The 23,215-nt window shown below is 48.0% G+C and overlaps 1 protein-coding gene and 1 long non-coding RNA gene across 6 annotated transcripts in view; both read right to left on the bottom strand.

Annotated features, from left to right (window-relative positions):
• The window catches only part of TMEM51 (transmembrane protein 51), a 52,302-nt gene extending 35,569 nt beyond the window's left edge, over positions 1–16,733 (bottom strand). For 2 of the 5 annotated variants that reach the window (XM_053577110.1, XM_053577112.1), the window contains exon 1: positions 16,530–16,733. The gene's annotated coding sequence lies outside the window, so the exon portion shown is untranslated. Of the gene's footprint in view, positions 1–15,332; positions 15,357–15,468; positions 15,661–16,529 lie in introns of those variants that run through there. The other 3 variants (XM_053577108.1, XM_053577109.1, XM_053577111.1) reach the window with 2 other exon arrangements.
• Positions 16,734–18,536: 1,803 nt separating this feature from the next.
• LOC128575426 (uncharacterized) lies at positions 18,537–21,510 on the bottom strand. Its single transcript, XR_008376992.1, has 3 exons — positions 21,431–21,510; positions 21,001–21,148; positions 18,537–18,837 (listed from the first exon to the last, which is right to left on the bottom strand). It is a non-coding gene; the product is annotated as an uncharacterized LOC128575426 (long non-coding RNA).
• Positions 21,511–23,215: the final 1,705 nt, after the last annotated feature.

Genomic DNA, 23,215 nt, shown 5'->3' with positions numbered 1-23,215 from the left:
AAATGTATTGAGCATATCTTACGTGCTAAGTACTTTTTATAGTTTAATCCTCGTGGAATCCTAAAACTGTTTCCCCATTTGGAGAAATTAAACAATGGCCCAAGGTCACTGAAGCCATCAGGGTTAGGATTTGAATTTAAATCTGTTACTTAAATACAAAGTAACATATGTAGGAAATTTAGAAAGTACAGATTAGAAAAGAGACAGAATAAGAATCTTTTGTAACCCACTGGTGATAGTCATTGGGAACATTGTAGTAAATATTCTTCAAATGTTTATTCTCTATATATATTTTTGGAAACAGAAAATGAACCAAGTTTTGCAACTGTTTTTTTACATAGCAGATTAGAATCATCTTCCTGTGACTTCTTTCAAAGACTTCTCTGTTACCACAATTTTAAATGGAATGGCCACGGGATGTTCCCCTGTTTGAATGTTCCACAGTTGATTTTCTAGATCTTTGGGTTGCTAACACAAGAAGATATTTCAACTGGGGAAAAAACCCCATTTTAACCAGCTTGCTAAAATTTACTGAAACCTCCTCCCTGGGATGAGCACCAGCGGGGGGCAATCAGTTTCAGAGGGTCAATATTTGCTAGCAAAGACCCAAATACTGGGCAACAACAGCTGATTTATTGGGGTGGGGGACAGGCTCTCAATTTCATGTGCTGAACCTGAAAATTCTCACCTAAAGACCACGTAAAAATGTACCTCAGATTTACCCATCTCACGCCTTAGGAGAAAGAGCTTGATTTCTTTGGCAACAGGGAGCAGATGTTCTCCAGAATCTCAAGGTTCTCTCCTATTTCCCAGGTCTGAGATTACATACCACATACATCTAGTTAAAAGCCAATATTCTTGTTTCTCCCCATAGTGTAATGTGAGAACACAGACTCTGGGACAAGACTGGCTAGGTTCAAATCCCAGCTCCACCATTTACTAGCTCATCAAACCCTTGGGGAGAAAGTGCTGAAGCCTGGATCCCTATGTAACTGTGACACATGAAACTGACCAGAGTGTCTTAAGTCCCCGGGATGTGGGATAGTTTGCACAATAGCTAGCTCAGTTTCCCCATTTGTCAGAGAACTGTCTGAACATCAAATGATTTAATATAGGCAAAGGTGATGGGAAATCTTGGTTGTTTTATAACCCCCAACCATCAAGAATCCTCAAATACCTGGTGACTCTTATCACCAACCAGATATGACTCTGCTTCCCAGGAATTTCCCTAAATGCTTCTTGAATATTTTTCAGCCCCAAACCCTCTTGTAGGAAGTAAGTCTGTGTACTCCCCTCTGTGGGAAGCTCTCAGTAAGTGGGCAAGGGAATATATGCATTCTAAAACTGCTAATATACTTCCCCACACACGATGAGTCAGGATACACACACGCGCAGGCAGACGGCAATCTCCCACGAACTTCACCTCTATTGGGTTGGTCAGGCACAGTTCCACTCGGCCCAGGACAAAACTGTTACATCAGTGGCTCAGCCAGCTTCCAACCATAAACTATGGACCCATGATACATAAATTTGGAACTTACACATTCTAAATGACAGCTAATTACACATTTATCCCTGCTAATTACACGTTCGTCTAGCAATTGTCTGTAAAAGATTGCTTCTCATGACTCCTAGCTATGGTTCTTGCTTTTTTGTTTGTTTGTTTTTTTGATGTGCAGACCCTTTGAGACTCTGATGGAAGCTACTGACCTGCCACAGAAATGCAGATGGAACGTACGACGTCTGATTTCAGGTGGTCAGTGGATCCTTCAAGGTGACTGAGGACCCAGATATGAGTTATGACAAGTTGAAGATTACTCAATAATTTCATAATGATCCTGACAACTTTAATCATGTCTTGCTTTGATTACCAAGAGAACATCCAGAAACAGTATTAAAAAGCATCTTTATGGCTGGGCGCCCATGGCTCAGGGATTAGGGCACTAGTCCAGGGCTGGGGGGTTCAAATCTGGCCTGGGCCTGCTAAACAAACAAACAAAAAATAGCCTAACATTGTGGCAGGCGCCTGTAGTCCTAGCTACTTGGGAGGCTGAGGTAAGAGAATCGCTTAAGCCCAAGAGTTTGAGGTTGCCGTGAGTTGTGATGCCATGCACTCTACTGAGGGTGACATAGTGAGACTCTGTCTCAAAAAAAAAAAAGCGTTATATGCTAAGACTATTTCTAGAAGTATCTACAAGAACAGAGGCTGCCTCTGGCATAGGGACTGAGGCCTGGAATGAGAGGACAATTCCTATTTTTTCATTGGATATCCTTCTGCACATTTATTTACCACGTGCACGTTTTACTTTCCTAATTAAACAAAGAGTTAATTAAAAATTATTTAAGTTTAAGAACTATTTACAACTCACGATTACTTCCATGCTTGCCTACCCAGCAGGTGGAATCCATATCAAGTGGCAAAAGACAAAACATCAGTCCAGGAGAGATTACAAATTGTTTCTACTGGGTCTTTGACATAGGTCATTAAAGTTCCAAATGGGACAGGACGGTGTTATCAATATTTCATGAAGTCCCTACACAGTCATGGTACTGGTGGTAGGAACTGGCCCACACCACCTACGTTTTGTCATTTTATATAAAGATTAATATACATTCACCATGCAAACCCAACATTTCCACCCCTAGGTATTTGCCCAAGAGAAATGAAAACATATGTTGATACTAAAACCTGTAAGTGAATGTCTATAGCGGCTTTAGCCATAATCACCCAAAACTAGAAACAATCTAAATATTCTTGCAACAGGTAAAGGGATAAATAAATTCTAGTACTTTCCACCCTTACAACAGAGTAAAGTCCAATACAGAGAATCACAAATGTATTATGTTGAGTACAAGAAGCCAGATTCCAAAGATGTCATAGCTTGTGATTTCTTTTCCCTTCTCCTCCCTCCCTTCCTCCCTCCCTTTCTCTCTCTCTCTCTTTCAGACAGGGTCTTGCTCTGTCATGCAGGCTGGAGTGCAGTGGCATGACCATAGGTCACTGCAGCCTCAAACTTCTGCTTAGACCTCAGCCTCAGCCTTCTAAGTAGCTAGAACTACTTGGTTCTTTATTTTTTGCAGAGTCAAAGCCTCACAATGTTGCCTAGGCTGGTCTTGAACTCATGGCTTTGAACCAATCCATGTGCTGGGATTTGTGCTGGGACTACAGGTATGAGCCACCACACTCAGCCATGATTTTACTTATACGACATCCTAGAAAAGGCAAGTTATAAGGACAGAGAAAAGATTAGTGGTTGCTGGGGGCCAAGGTGGGAGGGGGTTGACTGCAAAGGGACAGAAAGTGAGGATTCTGGGGGTGACAGAACTTTTCTGTATCTTGGTTGTGGCGATGGTGACACAACTTATGGTCTGTCAAAACTCAGAACTGTACCTCGAAAAGGGTGAATTTATATTCATGTATATGTAGAACGATGTATTTCCACAGGGGCATGTTATTTAGCTACTGTGGCTTCTACCTTGCTCCTCTCTCAGCTTCCATAGTCTTGGAAGGGAGTTGTGAGTGCTAAAGTTTGCTTAGAGTTTAAATAGTAAACCAATCGCCAGGAACAACAGCTAATATTCTCAATGCTTTCTATAATTCACAAACTGCCTTACTTGGCGGTAATCCATGTGAGAGCCACAACAAGCCTCTAAGATTAAAAAAAATTAAAACATTCTCTCCTGTTATAAAAACAATGCTTGTTTATTAAACAAACATCAGTAAATATCGTATATATTAGTAGAAAGAAAATCAAAACCTCCCGTTACCTTGCCATCCAAAACTACTAAAGATATCTAGGATAGTCTCTAGACTTTGTGTGTTATATAAACAAGGCACTTTTTTTTTGCAGTTTTTGGCCGGGGCTGGGTTTGAACCCACCACCTCCGGCATATGGGACCGGTGCCCTACTCCTTTGAGCCACAGGCGCCGCCCAACAGAATACTTTTTTAAAAATGGGATTTACTGCAATGTGGTTTGGTCATCTAATTTTTAAAAGTTTGATATAGAATGAATAACCTTGCACAGATCAGCATTCATATACACTGTAACTTTTAGTGGTTGAGGAGTTAATTCCATATGTGGAAGACCTATAATTTATATAGTGAATCCGCTATCACTGTAAATGCAGGATATAATTGCTTTCTGGCGGTACCTGTGGCTCAGTGAGTAGGGTGCCAGCCCCATATACCAAGGGTGGTGGGTTTGAACCTGACCCCGGTCAAACTGCAACAACAACAACAAAAAGTAAATAAATAAATAAATATTCTTCTTAGCAAAATATCTCAGGAATGGAAGAAAAAGTATCCAATGTATTCAGCTCTACTATGAAGCTAAATTATAGCTTTCACATGAACACTATAACCCAACTATAGCACAAAACTATGGGGAAAGAGCCAAGGAAGGGGAAGGGAGGGGGGAGGTTTTGGTGGAGGGAGGGTAATGGGTGGGGCCACACCTACAGTGCATCTTAGAATGGGTACAGGGGAAACTTACTAAATGCAGAATACAAATGCCTACATACAGTAACTAAGAAAATGCCATGAAGGCGACGTTGAACAGTTTGATGAGAATATTTTAGATTGTATATGAAACCCACACATTGTACCCCTTGATTGCACTAATGTACACAGCTATGATTTAACAATAAAATAAATAAATTAAAAAAATAAATAAAATAGAGAAAATTAAAATAAAAAATAGTTGGTTTCTAATTTTATTGTTATTATTTTAAAAAATAGTATTACAACCAACTCCTTTACACAATCATTAATTGTTGCCTGGGGATATCCTGGTTTTGAAATTGCTGGGTTTTTTGTTTGTTTTTTTTTTTAAAGCTTTTGACATACATTTTCAGATTGTTCTCCAATTTAGACTCTCCCCAGAAGCTTGTGAAAGTACCACTTCCCCATGAGCATTCTTCTTTTAACTTAAACTTTTAAAACTTTAAAAAACATTGTAGATTTCCTACGTGAAAGATGGTATTGTTTTCATTGATATCTCCTTTTAATAAAATAAGGTTGAATATTGTCTCTTTTATTTTTTTTTTCCCCCACGGGCTTTGTGGATGGTGGCATTTTTTCTTCATCCCATTTCTCATTGAGGACGTTCATTTTCTTTACTGAAGCTCCTGCCGGGTTCAGAAAATAGTCCCTTGCCTATTGTGTGCTGTCCACACCGCTTCCATTTATCATTTGAATGAATCCAAGTTTTTGAAATGTAGAAGCCTAATCTATTCATCATTTTCAATCATTTCTTGTATAATTTTACCTTTTACTTTCAAGCTAAAAAGCCCCTTTGTGGAAAGAATTTTCCAGTGGAGAAACGTGGCAGACACCGACTCAATCAAGTGATCAAGGCTGATGTCATCAGTCATTGGTCCTGTGAACATTACGTAAATCCTGACATGATGCAAAGAGGAAGACGCTTCCTCTGTGGGAGACTTTCCCCAAGCCCAAAGACTTAGTCTCATCTAACAATTTCAAGGACATTACAGTATAAAATACTGACCGGTACCCATCAAAGCTCTCAAGGTCATGAAATTCAAGGAAATAACTGAGAAGCTATCACAGACAGAGACCAAGGAAACAATGAAATGCAACATGGCATCTTGGGTTGGACCCTGGAGAAGAGAAACAGCAGTGGGAGAACTGATGGACTCCAAACAAAATCTGTAGTCTCGTCAGTAACAATGTAAATGTCTTAGCTTTGAAAACTATGTAACGCTTATGTAAGATGCCAATGCATCTTTGCAACTTTTCTATGAATGCAACATTATTTCTAAATAAAAGTTTTCTTTTAGATTTGGTGACCCTAGCACAGTGGTTCAGCGTCAGCCACATGCACGGAGGCTGGCGGGTTCAAACCTGGCCTGGGCCTGCCAAACAACAATGACAACTACAACAACAACAAAAAATAGCTAGGCGTCATGGTAGGCATCTGTAGTCCCAGCTACGTGGGAGGCTGAGGCAAGAGAATCCCTTAAGCCCAAGAGTCGGAGGTTTCTGTGAGCTGTGACACCATGGCACTCTACCGAGGGTGACATAGTGAGACTCTGACTCCAAACAACAAAAAAAAGTTTTAGAAAAAGTCTTGGCTAGAGACTGTTCCTGGACACATAATTGGTTTCTAATTTTGTTGCTATTACTTTTTTTTAAAGTGTTGAAATCAACTCCTTACCTTGTTTCCTCAGGATAAAATCCTGGAACTGAAATTATTATAATTTTTTTGAAAAGATTTTGGGCAGTCTAGGAAGAAAAGCAGAAAGAACAAAAAAGGAAAAAAGCCATGGGAATCCCTGGTTTGGGGGTGGGGGTGTTGTAGGAGGATGCTGGAGGTGGAAGGTGGTTCCAGGGAACCAGCAGGTGGAATGGGGGAGGGGCAGATGTAGCAGGTGGGGGAGGGGCAAGACTGCAGTAAGAGTCTGGAAAGGTTAACTGAGGCAGACTCTAAGGAGTCCAGTCTCAGGAGCTTTGACAGCCAAGGGGCTAATTTTAGACTTGACCTGCGGTCTGTGGGAAAGCAGCAAAGATTTCAGTTCAGTGCAGGAAATAGTTATTGATTTGTTGTGCTCTTTATTACCTAGTTTATCAACCCCTCTCAGCTGCCCTGCAAGATACAAGCTCCATGAAGGCAGGGACCATGTCTCTCTTACACCCCACGCTGTTTCTCCCCAAAGCCTAGAAGAATACCTGGCCTATAGCGGGAACTCAATGAATATCGTTGAATGAACACCTGAGCCTTGTTTCCAAATTGATTTTTTCCCCCTCAAGTTTTTTATTATGATAAAATACACATAACAAAATTTACCATCTTAACCATTTGTAAATGTACAGTTCAGTGACATAAAGTTTATTCATAATGTGCCACCATCCCCACTGTTCATTCACAGAACCCCTGTCATCTTACAGAACGGAAGCTCTGTACCCATTAAACACCAGCTCTCCTGACCCCCTTCTCCCAGCCCCTGGTAACCACCGTCCCACTTTCTGTCCCTATAATTTTGCCTATTCTAGTTTCCTCATCAAAGTGCAACCATACGGTATTTGTCTTTTCACTTAACATAATGACCTCAGGTTGTAGCAATTGTCAGAATTTCTTTCCTTTTTAAGGCTGAATAATAGTCCATTGCGTGGATTCACCACGTTTTGTTTATTCACCCATTGGTGGACACTTGGGTTGCTTGCACATCTTAGCTATTGTGAATAATGCTGCTATGAACTTGGGTGTACAAAGACATGCATCTCTTCAATTCTCCTGAATATATGTACCCAGAGGCAGAATTGCTAAATCTTATGGTAATTCTATTTTAATTTTTTGAGGAACTGCCATACCCAAAATAACTTTTCAGAAGTTACGTAAAAGATTTCTCCCATCCCCGTCCTTCACATCTACATGGTAGTATCAGCTCTCCCAAATTAAGCTCTCTGTTACCTCAGGGCCCTTGCATAGGCTAGTGCCTCCGCCAGGTACACCAGCTGCTATTTAACTTCCACTCTCCCCTTTCAGACTTCATCTTCGATTTCACCTTTCTGAAAATCCTTCCAGACTCTCCAAGTTTGGGGTAAACCCCCTTCTTTACAGCCCAGGCTCCTTTACCCCTTGTGGAGGGTATTGTTCTGGCCCATTCACTGCTGGCTGTCCTGGGGTAGGAGTGGGGGGGTGGGGTCTTGTTCTTCCCCAGTGCCTGGAGTACAATATATATAAGAATGTTTGTGTTAAGTGCCAGAGACCCCTTGAGCCATACAATACTTCCCTTGAAATAGGAGAATTTGTATCTGCCACTGTTGGAAACAATTACCCAAAGACATTTCCCATGGTACTTGCTACCCTCCAAACTGTAGTTAATGAAGTTTACATAATATGAGGAGTTTCTTAGGGTAACTTCAGAGAGGAAAGATTGACTGATTTTTTTTTTTTTGCAGTTTTTTTTTGGGGGGGGCTTGGGCCAGGTTTGAACCCACCACCTCTGATATATGGGGCTGGCACCCTATTCCTCTGAGCCACAAGCGCCACCCAAGATTGACTGATTTTTTTTTTTTTTTGCCTTTTTCTTTTTATCATGCTCCCTCACCTACCATCAACAAACCACACCCACAACCTGCCCAAACAAGGCGGCCTGTGGATGTGGGGAGCGTGTCTGGGGAAGACAAGCAATTCCTCTCTTTCTCTCTCTCCAGACCAGATGTGAAGAGGAAAATGTGACAGAGATGTAAAATTCACCAAGATTCAGAGCCACATGGTCCTACCCTGAATAGAGGAAACAGCAGAACCTTCTGGAGACATCCAGAACTGTACATCACGTGAGATCCAGCTTAAAAGAAGGAACTTGCCCACTGTGGTCAGTTCCCACCCTGGTCCCGCCAGGGTTTGTTGGGTGACCTTGGGCCCATCATCTCCAGGACCTCTCAGGCCATGAGACAGGCCTGGGAAGCTCCTATCAGTAAAGCTCTGGGACATTAAAAAAAGAAGGAGAGTGCCGGGTGCGATGGCTCACGCCTGTAGTCCTAGCACTCTGGGAGGCTGAGGTGGGTGGCTTGCCTGAGCTCATAGGTTCAAGACCAGCTTGAGTCAGAGTGAGACCTCATCTCTAAAATAATAGCCGGGTGTTGTGGCAGGCGCTGCTACTCCCAGCTACTCAGGAGCCTGAGGCATGAGAATCACTTGTGCCCAAGAGTTGGAGATTGCTGTGAGCTATGACGCCATGGCACTCTACTGGGGGTGATAAAGTGAGACTCTGTCTCAAAAAAAAAAGGAAGAATGCCAAAGCAGGGCAGGCAATGCTGGGATGTGTTTGAAATGCAGGCATCAGACGAATTAATGTTTTATGCATCTTGGTATGATATAAATTGGATGGTTGGCATCACCATGGCAGGCATTATGATAAACATTAATCTCTAGGGGACACAACAGCGTAGCCCACAGGGCACACAGAGGGCACTGTGATTGTGTTTTTGAGGTCAGGTCTCTCTAACACTGGCTTTAGTGCTTTGGCTGGAGAGGTGTCAAAGATTTCTATTAAGAATCCTATGTAGGGGGCGGCACCTGTGGCTCAGTGAGTAGGGCGCCGGTCCCATATGCCGAGGGTGGCGGGTTCAAACCCAGCCCCGGCCAAACTGCAACAAAAAAAAAAAAAAAAAAGAATCCTATGTAGGGTGGTGCCTGTGGCCCAGTGAGCAGGGCGCCGGCCCCATATACCAAGGGTGGTGGGTTCAAACCCGGCCCTGGCCAAACTGCAACAAAAAAATAGCCGGGCGTTGTGGCGGGCGCCTGTAGTCCCAGCTACTCGGGAGGCTGAGGCAAGAGAAATCACCCAAGCCCAAGAGCTGGAGGTTGCTGTGAGCTATGATGCCCCAGCACTCTACCGAGGGTGACAAAGTGAGACTCTGTCTCTAAAAAAAAAAAGGGGGGGGGAATCCTATGTACTCAATTCTGATATGAGGACAGTAATTAAGATCCTAGTACAGAGTGGGGGGTGAGGGATGAGAAGCACAAAGAAAGGGAAGGAGGGATAGGGTTCACCTTTTGGGGGGCGGGACACAAGTGTAAGAGGGTCCTCATCTAACAAGAGCAATCAATGTAACCTGCTTCTGTGTACCCTCAATGAATCTCCAACAATAATTAAAAAAAAAAAAAAAGATTTCCATTTGGAGACCCTCATCCGGGTGAGGCCTGAGTGCCACCTTCCCCCAGACAAGGCCTCTCTGTTCTGTGGCCTTGGTTTCTTCTTCCCAGAATTGAGATGGCCAACAATGGCTGTCAGCATTTGGTTTTATTTTTAAAGTAGTAGAATTTTTTTAAAGGGCTCTTTCGTATCCCTTACATCTGGAATGTGTATAAGCAAAGCTTCCTTCTGGCTGGCCCTGCCCCCCACCACTCAGTTCTATCCCTGCAAGGCTCTGAGTTGCTTCTGGAACCTGTCCAAGGAATCCCAGCTTTCCCAGGATCACAGCATAAAACCCAGTGGACGGGAGCCACGTTGCCCAAGGTTCTTACCATGCAATTAGGAACACATTTTATCTGGTGACTCAAGACATACGTGCAAACAGATAACTAAAAGTTTTACTGAAGAATATTTCTCATGACAGAAAATCCACTTACTTTCTAGCCTACTTTCTTTTATTTCACTTTTAAAAACCCAGTGGGAAACCATTCCATCTATCAAAAAACCTCCTAAGGGGTTGCCATCTGCAGTCTGTAAACATTAACCTAGAAAATCTCCAAGATTGCTACTAGGACGTCCAGTACTGAAAATTTACAGTGCTGTGATCCTGTTAGAGGATTCGAGACCCCACCCCAGGAGAGCCTGTCCTCAGGGTGGGGTGACCTGCCTCAATTACCCAACCAGGAAACAAATTCTCAGCACATCTTTGCCACTGAAACACCTGCTCTCTGAGATGCAGGGCTTGGAGATGAGTAAGCCAAACACTGGTTTTCCTGGGGACTTGCACTTGGCATCCCAATGCCTAATCCCAGGGAGATTTGGAGCAAGGGGTGGTAATGGTGGGGTGGGGGCATTTGGCTGGGTCAAAACAAGCACAGCAAAAAAATGGAAAGAAACAAAGTTCTCTCCCTTCCTCTGTGTGAACTCCAAGTCACACCCATCCCACCCAGATGACAGATCACTTCCACTCCTAAGAGTTCAGAGAGAATTAGTTTTTGCTTTAGAGTTTATAAATATAGTCCTTACCCAAACACCCATGGCGATGTAGAAAAATAGCCCCCTGAAGTCCCATGGTGGTGAATAAGAAACTTCTTGTGCATTTCACATAGCATAGTGTGATAGGAGGTTGGCCAAAGGAGTACCCAGGCCAAGCTCTCCCTAAATGCTGGCCTCCTAAATCCCTGCTAGCCATCATCAGGTGGTAGCAGCTCCTGAGACCAGCAGGTTAGAGCCCACAAGAAAACACTGTCACGTGAGGATAATGTCCATTGCGATGATGGATTGAAAAATCAAGATATAAACAGCAGACCAACAAACAAAAACCCTGAATAAAACACCACAGTGTCCACAGCGGTTGCCAGCACTCATGACGTCATCCTCCGAAGTTTTTACAATGAATGTGTACTTCTTTTGTAATCTGGGCAACCAAAACAACTTATAAAAGCCCATCTATCCAGAGGTACATTATAAAGTCTGGCCAAGAGAGTGTCAAGTAAATGCAATCACTGGCTCACTCCCTAATAGCTGTGCCAGTTCGAACAGACAGGAGATGGGAAATGTCAAGACCGATTCCTGGAGGTGTCTCCCAGGGCCCCCAGCCGTTACTCCTTCTGGACATGTCACTTCATCGTGGATGCCCCCAAAATACTTGGCAGTGTAGAGTGCACAGAGAAGGAAAATGCTCTTTTTGTTTTTCAAGAATCATCCTCAAGGCTGTGTACGGTGGCTCATGCGTGCAATCCTAGCCCTCTGGGAGGCCAAGGCCGGCGGATTGCTTAACCGCAGAAGACCAGACTGAGCAAGGGTGAGACCCTGTCTCTACTAAAAATTAGAAGAACTGAGGCAAGAGGATCACTTGATGCCAAGAGTTTGAGTTCCTGTGAGCTATAATGATGCTAGGGCACTCTAGTGAGGGAGACAGAATAAGACTCTATCTCAAAAAAAAAAAAATCATCCTCAAAATTGCTCAAGACAGAATCAGGAAACATGGGTTTAGTCCTGGGTCTATCCCAGGCAAGTCTCTTCCTTTACCTGGGCCTTGGTAACCCATTTGTCAAATAAGCAGATTGGACTTTCTGGTGGCTAAGGTCCCTTCTGGCCCCAATTGTCTCAGATCTAAAGCAACCAGCATTCAGGTTCAAGGGCTGCTAAAACTGACAGATCTAGGACAAAGGAGAATGAGGTGACTTTAGGTTGCTTGGCCCAAGTAAACAACATGAATAGAAGTAGAGGGCCAACTAGCAGCTGGGAGCTGAAGGGATGGAGGAGTGGAGAGTCAGCAGAGACCCTAGGAGGCTGTCTCCGGCCAGTGTCTAGAAGAGGCAGGGAAATCTGAAGCAGGGAAAACCTGAAGCTATGTAGAAGAGGCAGGGAAATCTGAAGCAGGGCAAACCAAACAAGTGACTTGTTTCTTTCAAACAAATGGCCTGTTTCTTCACAGAGCAAGGGTTCCCAGGAGGGGTGGGCGTGGCACCAAGGGCTCAATGGAGGAGAAGAGACCAAAAAACACTCCCAGGCTAGGCTGGGCTACCTGTCCGGGCTGGGGAGGAGCAAGACTCTATGACGCTGCTGGAAACACTGAGACATTGAGAAACCACCAAACCTGGGGCCCCCAAAAGCCTCTGACCTGAACGTTGCCAGGCTTCTTGGGAGAAAGCAGGGACCCCAGAAGGGAGTCGGGATGGCTGGGTTCCAGTCCCAGTTCTGCTGCTGACCTGCTGTGTGCCCTTGGGCAAGTCCCTTCCCCTCTCTGAGTTTCATTTGTCCAATGAGAATGGTAGCTCTGATGACCCAACGGTCTCTTCCACCTGAGACATCCCTCCTGTCGCCTCCAAGCCAAGGGAGGCTTATAACATAGAGGGAGAAGGATATTCACATGGCTTCCAATTAATTGTGAGGATTCCTTGCAAGCTTCAGAGCGGAGACAACAAAAGTGAAAGCAAAAGACAGCAGCTGGAAACAGACCCTTTACTATATCCCCATCAGAAGGCATCTGAGATTCTGGAACTTTCCTGAGACCTGGAGGAGACAACACTTCTCATTCTCTTTAAATCTCACCTTAATTTGGAGCTGGAAGAAGAAAAACCAAAAGCTAAAGCTCCCTGTGCTCTTCCAGCCCAAGAGGTGAGCCCTCTCCAGCCCTCTTCACTAGTCCTCCCATAAATAGAGACCCCCCCAGGCCTATGACATCTGGAGCCAGAGAGCTGGAGAACCACAGCTGGGGGACTGGGGTCCACCAACAGCCCAGACACTCACTCCCTCTGTTTGGCAGAAGAGAGGGCAGCACTTTTGGGCTCACACCGAATCTCCACATCTCACCCTTGACCAGTGGTCACATGTGAGGGCCAGGTGTTAATTTCTGCCTCCTGTATGGGCCTCCCATCTAGCTGCTCTCTTCATCCCCACCACCTCCACCAGCCTCCCCTCTCCCAGCAGTCTTCTCTAAGGTATAGCTTCCATTTAGCCAGAATGATTTTTTTTTCTTTTTTGCAGTTTTTGGCCAGGGCTGGGTTTGAACCTGCCACCTCCAGCATATGGGGCCTGCGCCCTACTCCTTTGAGCCACAGGCGCTGCCCATGTTTTTTTTTTTTTTTGAGACAGAGTCTCACTCTGTTACCTTGTGTAGAGTGCTGTGGCATCACAGCTCATAGCAACCTCCAACTCCTGGGCTCAAGTGATTCTCTTGCCTCAGCCTCCCAAGTAGTTGAGACTATAGGTGCTTGCCACAATAGCCGGCTAATGTTTCTATTTTTTTAGTGGAGATAGGGGTCTTGCTCTTGCTCAGGCTGGTCTCAAACTCCTGAGCTCAAGCAATCCACCCAACTTGGCCTCCCAGAGTGCTGGGATTATAGGCGTGAGACACAGAGTCTGGCACCCACAGTGATCTGCTTTAGTAGAGATTGGGTGGGATGACTCCCCTGCTTAAGGCACATGAACAAAATGTGTGTGTTGTTCACGAGCACCTAGTACAGTGCTGGCTCATAGGAGGTGCACAGTCAACATTTGTTGACCAGTTGCAAGGTAGCCCCCACCTGTGCAGTCTGGATCATTCCAGACCCTCTACTCCCTTTACTTTCTTTTCCCCCGCAGGCCCGCCCTCCATTGCCTGAGCATCTCCCCAGCCCAGGACACCCCGTCACCTTCACACCTCTGTGCTTTTGCATCTGCCCAGATACCCTTCCTCCCCTGTCTGCCTGACAGAATCCAATTTCCTGTTGAGTATTCTAGTATTCTCTTTTTAGCAAGACCTCCTGAGTTATTTTCTTCCTTCTGCTCCCACCCTGAGATATAACTCACTACAGAGTACTAGCTATGTGCTAGGCATGCATGTCCCACCTCACTCTAGGTTATCATCCCATTTTACAAATGAAGAAACCGAGGCTCAGAGAGGTTAGGTCACACAGTCAGCAAGTGGTGTGGCTTGATTACATCAACTCCCTGTGACATTTGCCATGACTGTCTCTGACTCCCTCACTAGGCTGGGAGCTTCCCAAGACCCCTGTGCCCTGGACACCTGCAGTGGATCTGGGCCTGAGCAATGCCCCAGACACTCTAATCAGGGGATCACTATCAGCTCAGGACACCATGAGGAACAGGTTGGCCACCAGCCCCATCTGCTTCTCTTTCTTCCTCTTTTGTCCAGGGGGTGGTGGGTGGGGGTTTGAAGGGAAAGTGGCTCCCTCCCAGTCCATTTGGCCCCATCCACTAAAGTCAGGCTCCTTGTGTAAGTGTGAAAGCCTTTCACAGGTCCCAAGCACCATCTTTCCCTACAGAAGCTATCCTCCAAGTAACCGGTTCAACACTAAAGCCACAGGCAGCCCTGCGGGGCAATCGCTCCATCTGCTGCCCGGTCCATCTTGGTCCGGCCCACCGAGCTGGCGCATGGCCCGAGTCCGCAGCGCCCACCACTCACCCTGCAAGGAGCGACCACGGCCACCACGTCACAGGCACCACAAGCGCTGTGTGGGCGCCCCACGGCTGCTTCAAGGGAACCGCAGGGCTCTGGGGTCCCTGACAGCTACCCTTGCTGGGGAGAGATTTCTTTCCGAAAGTGATCTATCTTATAATTCAGATCTGGCACGCCCCGGCCACTCTTCTTACGTCTGTGCGCTGACTTGTGATCTGATTTGGAGTTTTCTCTCCCCCCAAGCCCTGTAACCTAACTTACTGTAGAGAGGTGCTGGGCGTGAGTGCCCTACCGCACCCTAGGGCCCTGTCACTCCCAATTTACAGATGAAGAAACGAGGCTCAGGAAGAAAGAACTTTGATTTCTTCTAATTAAGAACTCTTAACCTCACTTCGCTCACGCCCGATTCCTCACCCTTGAGTTTGCTTCTAGTCCGTAAAACACACACACACACACACACACACACACACACACACACCTAAATCCCTAAAAAGCCTCGAATTCCAGAAAGGAGGGAGGGATGCAGGAACACGAGGCCTGGGTGGTTTCCTGGGACCTACTGCCAAGTCTGCTCAAACGCGAAAGGGACCTCTATCCAGGCCAAAGGTTCGAAACCCGCCGGGCGGCTGGCACCTGTCCGGGTCAACACGGGGCCCCAAGGCCGGCTGCCTACCTCGGCCCAGGCCAGCTGCCCTACCCCACCCCGCCCGGCGACGTGCGGGGTCCCTCACCGGCCGGGCGTGGCTACAGAGGGAGCGAGGTACCTCGTTCCCCTGGCGGCAGACCCCGGGCAGGAAGCCCTCAGGCACACGGACAGGCGACCCGGACAACTCTCGGCTCCCTTCCCCGCACGCTGGTTGAACCCACAGGACACTGCGGGGCGCGGCGGCTCAGACTCACCCGGGAGGAGGCTGGTCCGGCTCCGTCTCCGCCCGGCGGCCCCGGGCTGGAGACTCCACTATCCTGACTTCCCCCGGCTGCCTCCTTCGGGGCTCCGCGATGGTGGGGTTAAGAGTTCAGGAGAGTCCCGGAATGGAGCGCGGTGACAGAGAGAGCAAGCCGCCTGCTCGGGGACCAGGATGGGGACGCAGGAAGCGCGGCGCGGGAGCGCCGGCGGGAGGGAGGAGGGCGGTGCCGGCCGGGAGCGGCCTCCAGCCCGGGGAGGCGCCGCCCACCGGTCGACCCTCCCTCCCCGCCCTCTGCTCTACGCGGAGCTCCCCGCAGCCCCGGCGCCGGACCCAAGCTGCGGGGGGCGGGGGCCCCGGCTGAGCGTGCGGGGTTGGAGCCTGGACCTAAACCCTCCCCCGACCCTCGCCCTACCGAGTTGGATGAGCGGAGCTGGGGGGAGGGAAAAGAGCCCCGACCCCCTCCCCCGTGTGTTGGGGCGAAGGTTCTCAAGTCCCGGGTATTTGGGTGTTAAAGTAGAACTAGGAGACGCCCCTCGCTCCCAGGCCAGGGGCGGGTGCGGAGCCATCCCGCCGCGCGTTTACCTGGCCGGACATTCACCTCTCCTCCCTGGGGAGGCCGCCGCTTCCCTCTCCACCCTTGGGCAGGTTCGGGGCGCTGGGGCCCGCCCACGCCGCCCAGGACTAGTTGCCCTGGACTGAGGTAGGGAAGGAGGAAGCGAGTTTTTACAAACTGAGTCAGTTCAGGCCCTCGGCGAGGCTCCCCGCCCGCTCCGGGTCCCCGGGGCGCCCTCCGGATCGCGCGCTCGAGCCCCGGCCCAGGTCAACTCCATTCGGGGTTCCGGGCTTCCCCTGCCGAGGGCTCCTTCCCAGCTTTGCAGAGAACTGTTCCAGCGCAGCCCCAGCTGGCGTGCTCCGGCCCCAAGGGGGGCCAGCCTCTGCCTGGAGCCCCGAAGCTGCCGCCAAGTCCTGGCTCCCGGGGAGGTCACGGGGGGAGGAGAACCCGAGCTCCGGCGACCGCCACTTACCTGCGCCCCTGCCTCTGCCATTCCTCACCTGGAGGTTTGCCCTGGATCCTCGTGACTCGGGCGCGCAAACAGGGTGGGTTGGATTCTAAACGCACAGAGAATAGCTGGGCCGCATCTCCTGTCTACCTCAGCTTTTCTGAATTCCAAGAGAGGTCAGGCCGGGGTCCCTTTCTTGGGCGAGTGTCCAGTCCTTTGAAGTTCAAACCCTGAGAAACCAATGGACGGCTGGCTGAGTGTCAGAGAGATGAGCCGAGGACGGAAGGCGCCTCCTACCGGGAATCCGTGGCCTCCCGGACAAAAATAGGCTGGTGGCAATCAAGCTCCAAACCGCTGTATACGTGGTGTCCGCGGCGTGTATGCCCACGGAGTTGTAACGTGCGGGTACTTCCCATTGTGGCTTTTTAAAAAACTTGCACAGTAACAGTTCAACCGGACCTTGGTATCCACGAAAGGCAAATTTGGGGGTACGAAGGCATTTGGGAAAAAGTCCCCATAACTATGACTCCCACAGTAACTGTTAGTCCTTCCGTCTTTACTATGAACCAGGCACAGGGTGGCCACCCCCTGAACCATCTCGTTGAATTCTCATAAGAACCCTCCAAGGCGGTTACTGGTTATGGCCACTCTATCCAAGAGAAAGCTGAGGTTCAAAGAGGTAAGGTCATTTGCCCAATGCCACACACATGGACAGTAAAAGGATCTGAGACCCAAGTTGATCCACTCCAGAGCTGCTGCTGTACCTGATAGAGAATAATTCTTCCTCTCTCTTCACGTACACTCTACCCTGAGAGAAGGTTCCTTGCCCCCCTTTGCCTGGCTCCCTGTGAGCTGAATAAATTATGTTGGATGAATGAATGAAAGCTCCAAATCCTAACACATTTTTTAGCAAATGGGAAGAACACTCAGTGTAAGCAGTTACCGGTAATGACCTGCTCCCATTTGAGAGCTGTGTGTACTCACTTTCATCCCAAAGTTTAGGCAGTGCATTTGGGAACTTTCCCAAGCTCTGAGAGACAGGAAACAGTCACGTAGTTCTCAGATAAGACTGAGAATCTGGTTTTCATTTCACTCTGCAAGATGGACCTTGGAGAGGCCTTATTGTCAGAATAGCTGCTCTAGTTCCTAACCTGGAGGCAAAAACCTTTAGTACTTTTCCATGCCAGGACCGTCCCCGCCCCGCCCCGCCCCACTCTGCTGCAAACCCAACTGGGCAGGCCCCATCTATCTCAGAAAATCATCTTCAAAGTGTTCCTTTGAAGCAGGCTGATCTAGATAGAAGCTGGAGAAAGTCTTAGCCAAAGCTAAGCCACAGGCAAAACTGAAGAAGCTGTCAAAAGAAGTATGTTTCTCTTTAGCATCCACCCCTCCAGAGGCACTCTCCCTCTACGTGGTTAATTTCTCTGAATTTCTCCTGGGTTCTTGTGTCTCACTGAGGAACCTAATACAAGTTAACTGCCAACTTATCCCATTAAGTGTCAGCTGACAAGGGCCTGAGATGTGTCCCTGGGGAAAAAGATCCAAAGAAATGAATCTCAAATGGTGGAGTTTCTATTACCAGTTATCATAGTAGGCAGTGGGAAGATGACAGTTACCATTTACTGAGCCCCATATCTCCTGAGCACTGCATACAGTATGTTATTTGATCCTCACAACAGCCCTATATGGAAGATTCTACTATTCTGGTTTTTCAGGTGAGATCTGCTAGTAAGTGATAGACCCAGGATTTGAATGGAGGGTCTTTGCAAGGCCCTTGCTCTAAATCACTAAGCTGGAAACCCCCATGTGGCAGGCAGAGTAATAGTTGCCCAGAGATGTTCACACCCTAACTCCCAGAACCTGTCACCTTACAAGGCAAAAGGGACTTTGCAGATGTGATCAAGTTAAGGATATTGAGGTGGGGAGGTTATTCTGAATTATCCTGGTAAGTCCAAGGTACTCACAAGGGTTCTTACAAGAGAGAGGCAATAGGGTCAGGGTTAGAGATAATTTGACAGTGGGAATAGAGATCGGAATGATTTTATTTTTTTTTTTGGCTTTTTTATTTTATTTCATTGCTTATTTTTTATTTCTTTACTTTTTTGTTGTTGAGACAGGGTCCCACCCTATGCCCCTGAGCAGAGTGCAGTGGGCGTGGTAGCTCACCACAACCTCAGACTCAGCTGCTGGCACCCCGCTGCCTCAGCCTCCGGAGGCTGCTGGGATTACAGGTGCTCGCCGCGGCACCCAGCTGGGTTTTTCCATTTTTTTTTTTTTCGTGAGTCGGGGTCTCACTGTGGCTCAGGCGACAATTGCTGGAAAGGGGCCATTAGCCAAGAGACACAGGCAGCCTCCGGGAGCTGAAAAAGGAAAGGAATAGATTCTCACCTCGAGTATCCCAAAGGAACGCAGCTCTGCCAACACTTTCATTTTAGCCTCATAAGACCCATTTTGGACATCTGACCCTCAGAACTGTGAGAAAGTAAATTTGTGTTGTTCTAAGCCATGACACTTACGATAAGTTGTTACAGTAGCAATAGAAACTGATATATCCTGAAAAATCAGCCATGTAGGCGGATATTTATTTAAGCTGCTTTTTTGGCTGACTGTCCACTAAAGCTCTTAAAAGGCACCATGGTACAGCCTGTATCATGGATTTAGAAAGAAGGCAGGATTCCATCAGATCTGTCTTTGGTTTCTGAATCCTCAGCCCTCTGTGAGCTGTGTGACCTTGGACAGATGCCCTGTTAGTTTCCTCCTCTGTAAAATCAGTAATGCTAATAATACCTACTTTGCAGGACCAATACAAGGGTCAGGTGAATCAGTATATGCAAAGTGCCTTCTAAATGGCCCAGTGTTGTCTGAGCATGAGTCCTTTGGGACACTAGCCTGTCTAGTTTTGCAAATATGTTTTAAGAGGAGAGTCTGCAGTTCTGAGTACTTCCCTGGCATACGTTTTTATTCACTCTGGCCAAGTGGGCACATAACTATGGTATTTAAAAATATGAGACTGTCCCTTGCCAGTGACAAGACCCCCAGTCTGTCACTTCCAGGCATACCTGTAAAAGTGCAGCTGGAAAGTCTGCTGATAGGAATATATCATCGTGCAGAGTAACTCACATATGTACTGAAGAATCGTCATTGCTGATTGTTTGTAACTGTGAAAAATGCCCCGGTGCACACCCCTAGGAGATGTGCTAAGGAAAGTACGGTGCAGGCTCATGCTGAAACAGTACTTAGTCATGAAAAAGAAGGAGGCAGGACTGTCTGACGTGGAAGAATGCTCCAAGAGGCATCATTGAGAAAAGCAGGAGACTAAACTTCATGATGCAACATAAATCTAAAAAAATATTTAGACATGTACATTTGATTATGCATGGAAAGCAAATGGGAGGGACCCAATTAAACAGGGGTTACCCTTAGAAATTGAGGGGCGTTTCTGTGTGGGGGGAGGTATAATTTTTTTCAAGAGCAATGTAAGTGAATAACAGATTTTGAAGTTGGCTGGGAACTACCTGTATTGTCTGCCAGGAGCATGCCCCCCCATTGTCTGTTCCCGTGTTCTCCCTTGGTTACTTTGGTTTCTGCTATCTGTCACTCTTTCGTCTTGGGCAGTTCCGAGTGGGTCACTCCCTCTTCCAACTTACTCTTACTATGGGCTCGTTTCTAAACCTCTGAGGAGCTGAGCAACATCTCCGTTGTGTGACTCTTGCCAAAGTCAGCTGTAAATCACAGCTGGGCACCTGCAACATGGCCTTCGTCTGGAAGGGTTCACATTAGTCACTGGGAAGGGATGTGTCTGACGTGCAGGTTTCACTGGTGACATATTGGGCCAAGCTCTCTGAAGGCTGAATCAGGTCTGCTCACACAGTGCAAAGTGAAATTGGTTAGTGGGACCATTAGTTTAACGGAAATGATTTTCGTCTCAAATCCTGAAAGATTTTTTTATCCTGGTAATATGTCTCTACTGGAGTTAGCCATGTACCTGGGTCTGTGTAGACACACCACACAGCCTAGAATGGAGCCACTGAGGACATCAGAGTATTGGGCTGCCCGTCTTTGAGACCCCTGAGAACCAGCAAGTCTGCCCCTCATCAGCCCACCTTCTTTCCAGCCCCAGCCTATAGACCGTCCCTCTAAGCCTCATCATCGTCACCATTGCCATTCCTCCAGCTACTTCCCAGCTGGCGTCCTGCTCTCAAGCTCTCCCCCTTTAGTCCATTCTCCATGTTGTAAAATCAGCAATATGAACCCCTTGCCCCCCACATTGACTGCAGCCTCCTTGATAGGGACGCAGAGGACTCGATAACTGGGTGGGCCCTTCCGACATGCTCAGCCTCGTTACTCATCCTTCCCTTGGGCTCCAGGCTCGCTCTCTCTCCCTGTGGGCCTCTTTTACGTCAGTGGTGAAACCCTTCCCAGAAGCTCCCAGTAAACTTCCTTATATCTCCTTTGCCAGAACTGGGTCATAATCCTGTCACTGGCAAGGACCCTCAAGATCAGCGAAGACGCTCAAGACTCACCTGGAGTCAGCAGGGTTGGCGCAGGCGCCTGAACCAGAGGCTCTGCCAACAGGAAGAATGCAGATGCTGTTTGGTGGCCCCGGCAGGTACCCTGAAGCACAGGGAGGCTGCCACGTTGGGCTGGCACACACCAAAATAGGAAAGCCAGCTGAAGAAGGAACAGGAGAGAAGCCACCCTGATTCCTGCTGAGCTTCCAGCCCTCAGGGCTAAGGAATATTCCTGGTTTTCCCATGAGTTGCCTTTTTTGCTCAAACAGGTCTGTTAAGTTTCTGTTTCCCACAACAAAAGGTCCCTGAGTCCCTTGGACGCTTTGACAAGCAGCTGAGAAGCAGTGCCACAGGCCAGGTATGGGCGCCCTGACCCTCTGCCAGTGAACTAGCTGTGTTATAGTCACGAGCAAGCGACAGGATTCCAAGGAAACCCACTCACCTCTTGGATAAGTCAGTGACAGCAGTGATGACAGTAGCCACAGTAGCAGCAGTACGGCGCTGACTACATGTGCCAGCCGCTCCTCCACCCACTCTTCAAGTACAGACACATCGAATCAGCCTCGTGACCCCATGAAGAAGGCACTGTACTTCCCCTGTTCACAGATTATGAAACTAGACACCGAGGGTTAAGTGACTGAGAACACTGAGCTGGCAAGGTCAAGGTGTAGACGTGGACCTGGGAAGCCTGGAAGCTACTCTCACAGCTTCCCTACTCTGGCTCTCGGGAACTGGAGCTTGTGATTTCTTTAAGATGAGACTCCTTGATCCAGGTTTGGAGGATGGGAGATGAACCCAGGGACGAAGAGGCCAACAGTGGCCCCCGAGGGAGGAGTATGACAGTATTTCCACACCCACTAAGACCCTGTTGCCCCTTCACTCTGCATGTGCTGCTGGAGTAAGAAAATATTTCTCAATATTAATGACCCCCGCCTTCTGCGCTTTTCAGACAGAGGTGCCTCTTACTCCAGGGGAAGTCTGACCCAGCAGAAGAAGCAGAGAAAACACTTTAGCATTTTAAGAACTGAGACTTTGGGGTTGCAAGAGCCTAGGCTTTGAGTTTCAATCAAAAGTGGAAGCCCTGGAGGCCTCTAGGAATGAAGTTTATGTCCGGAACAGAGGGTCTGGGAGATTAAGCATGATCTAAGTCATTGGCCATGACTGTGATGAGGTCAAGTGTCCTGGGACAGGGTCAAGGCAGAGGAACAGAGGAGATGGGATGAGTTGTGGGTGTCCAGAGAGGAGAGCAGAGCCCATGCAGCAGCCCATGCTGGCTTCCTAACTAAGAGAGGGTTGGTGACTGTTTCAGGAGAAAACCTTCCCCACCCTGCAAGGCACAGGAGCAGTGGGGAGAGACAGCGCCGGGGAGTGATTGGCAGCTCTGCAGAGGTCTGCCGGACCCCTGCCAATGTCTCTCATGTGCCCAAGAGGAGAGAGGATGAAGCTGAGAGAAGGAGGGAGAAGCTGGACACAGAGGAGACTGCGGGGGCCGGGGGCTGCATATCTGCCACCCCGAAGACAGAAACAAGGTCATCTCAGCAGGTGCCAGGAAGACCAGATGCTGCTCCCCACCCAGCTCTTGGCACTTTGGGAGCTTGTCCTGCCTCAACGACCAATATAGACACAACCCAGGGCAAGAGGTAGGGAGGCCCTGATTAACTTCCAGTAGGAGTCTTCTCCCTGTGGAATGGGGACTTGCAATCGAAACAAAATCCAGCTTTGAGAACGGAAGTCATGTCTCTTGCAGACTTCAGGGTGCAGGCTGAATGCCCTGCTCATTCCCCGAGGTCCGCGGAGGGCTTGGCACATTCTGCTCCGCTCTCTTGCTCTTTCCACACAAAGGAAGGCGGCACCCGGGTTCCGAAGGAGAAGCAGATGGGGCGGCTTGCTACTCCTGCCCTTTCTGCTTCTTCTTGTGGCCGGCAACCCGCTGTTCTCTCTTTCCCACTGTGCAGACTGTCCGGGTCTCCACATCTGCAGAAAGGCTCCCCTCACGGACACAGCAGAGGGGCTGGCTCCTTGTACCTACTTCATGATGACCATTCATCAGCCCCCACCAACAGCATATCTGCTATAACCATACCTTCCATGCAGATCACGATGTCACGTGAGTAGCAATTGTCTTTATAGGTGACACTTGGAGTCCCTTAGATTGGGGTTTTGCAACTTGAACGTTACTGACATTTGGGCTGGATCACTCTTGTGGGGACTGTCTTGTGCACTTCAG

The sequence above is a fragment of the Nycticebus coucang genome, chromosome 22, assembly GCF_027406575.1.
Source record: "Nycticebus coucang isolate mNycCou1 chromosome 22, mNycCou1.pri, whole genome shotgun sequence".
Taxonomy (NCBI): Eukaryota; Metazoa; Chordata; class Mammalia; order Primates; family Lorisidae; genus Nycticebus; species Nycticebus coucang.
This window is presented reverse-complemented; position numbering and strand designations above follow the sequence as displayed.